Here is a 2500-nt window from a genome sequence, read left to right on the forward strand (position 1 = left end):
ACCCTAACCCTAACCCTAACCCTAACCCTAACCGTAACCCTAACCCTAACCGTAGCCGTAACCGAAACCCTAACCGTAACCATAACCCTAACCCTAACCCTAAAAGAAACCCTAACCCTAACCCTAACCCTAACCCTAACCCTAACCCTAACCCTAACCCTAACCCTAACCCTAACCCTAACCCTAACCCAAATCCTTACCTTCACTCTAACCCCAATACTAACCCTAACCCTAACCGTAACACTAACCCTAACCCTAACCCTAACCAAGACGCTAACCCTAACCAAGACGCTAACCCTAACCAAAGCGCTAACCCTAACCCTAACCCTAACCCTAACCGAAACATTAACCCTAACCCTAACCCTAACCCTAAACCTAACCCTTACACTAACCCTAACCCTAACCATAACCCTAACCCTAACACCAACCCCAACCCTAACCCTAACCACAACTCTAACCCCAATCCTAAACCTAACCCTAACCGTAACACTAACCGTAACCCTAACCCTAACCCTAGCCCCAGCCCCAATCTTAACCCTAACCCTAACCCTAACCGAAACGCTAACCCAAACCGAAACGCTAACCCAAACAGAAACGCTAACCCTAACCCTAACCCTAACCCCATTCCTAACCCTAACCATAACCGTAACATAACCCTAAGCCTAACCCCAAACCTAACCCTAACCCTAACCCTAATCCTAACCCTAACCCTAACCCTCAACCTAACCCTATCCCTAACCCTAACCCTAACCCTCACCCTCACCCGAACCCGAACCCGAACCCGAACCCGAACCCGAACCCGAACCCGAACCCTAACCCTAACCCTAACCCTAACCGTAACCTTAACCCTAACCCTAAAAGGAACGCTAACCCTAACCCTAACCCCAACCCTAACCCTAACCCTAACCCGAATCCTTACCTTCACCCTAACCTCAATCCTAACCCTAACCCTAACCCTAACCGTAACACTAACCGTAACCCTAACCCTAACCCAAACCCTAACCAAGACGCTAACCCTAACCAAAGCGCTAATCCTAACCCTAACCCTAACCGAAACACTAACCCTAAACCTAAACCTAAACCTAAACCTAACCCTAACCGAAACGCTAACCCTAACCCAACCCCAACCCTAACCCCAACCCTAACCCCAATCCTAACCCTAACCCTAACCGTAACACTAACCGTAACCCTAACCCTAACCCTAGCCCCAAATTTAACCCTAACCCTCAACCTAACCCTAACACTAACCGTAGCCGTAGCCGTAACCCTAACCCTAACCCGTAACCCTAACCCTAACCCTAACGGTAACCCTAACCAAAGCGCTAAGCCTAACCCTAACCCTAAACCTAACCCTAACCCTAACCCTAACCCTAACCCTAACTCTAACCCTAACACCAACCCTAACCCTAACCCTAACCCTAACCCTAACCATAACCAAAATCTTAACCCTAACCCTAACCCTAACTGAAACGATAACCCAAACCGAAACGCTAACCCAAACCGAAACGCTAACCCTAACCCTAACACCATTCCTAACCCTAAACCTAACCGTAACATAACCCTAAGCCTAACGCCAAACCTAACCCTAACCCTAATCCTAACCCTAACCCTAAACCTCAACCTAACCCTAACCCTAACCCTAACCGTAGCCGTAACCGTAACCGTAACCCTAACCGTAACCATAACCCTAACCCTAAAAGAAACGCTAACCCTAACCCTAACCCTAACCCCATTCCTAACCCTAACCCTAACCGTAACATAACCCTAAGCCTAACCCCAAACCTAACCCTAACCCTAACCCTAACCCTAACCCTGACCCCATTCCTAACCCTAACCATAACCGTAACATAACCCTAAGCCTAACCCCAAACCTAACCCTTACCCTAATCCTAACCCTAACCCTAACCCTCAACCTAACCCTAACCCTAACCCTCACCCGAACCCTCACCCGAACCCGAACCCGAACCCTAACCCTAACCCTAACCGTAACCTTAACCCTAACCCTAAAAGGAACGCTAACCCTAACCCTAACCCCAACCCTAACCCTAACCGGAATCCTTACCTTCACCCTAACCCCAATCCTAACCCTAACCCTAACCGTAACACTAACCGTAACCCTAACCCTAACCCTAGCCCCAAATTTAACCCTAACCCTCAACCTAACCCTAACCCTAACACTAACCGTAGCCGTAGCCGTAACCCTAACCGTAACCGTAACCGTAACCCTAACCCTAACCCTAACCGTAACCCTAACCCTAACCCTAACCGTAACCCTAACCAAAGCGCTAACCCTAACCCTAACCCTAAACCTAACCCTAACCCTAACCCTAACCCTAACTCTAACCCTAACACCAACCCTAACCCTAACCCTAACCCTAACCCTAACCATAACCCAATCTTAACCCTAACCCTAACCCTAACTGAAACGCTAACCCAAACCGAAACGCTAACCCAAACCGAAACGCTAACCCTAACCCTAACCCCATTCCTAACCCTAAAC

Source organism: Podarcis vaucheri, assembly GCF_965113315.1.
Source record: "Podarcis vaucheri genome assembly, chromosome: 12".
Classification (NCBI taxonomy): Eukaryota; Metazoa; Chordata; class Lepidosauria; order Squamata; family Lacertidae; genus Podarcis; species Podarcis vaucheri.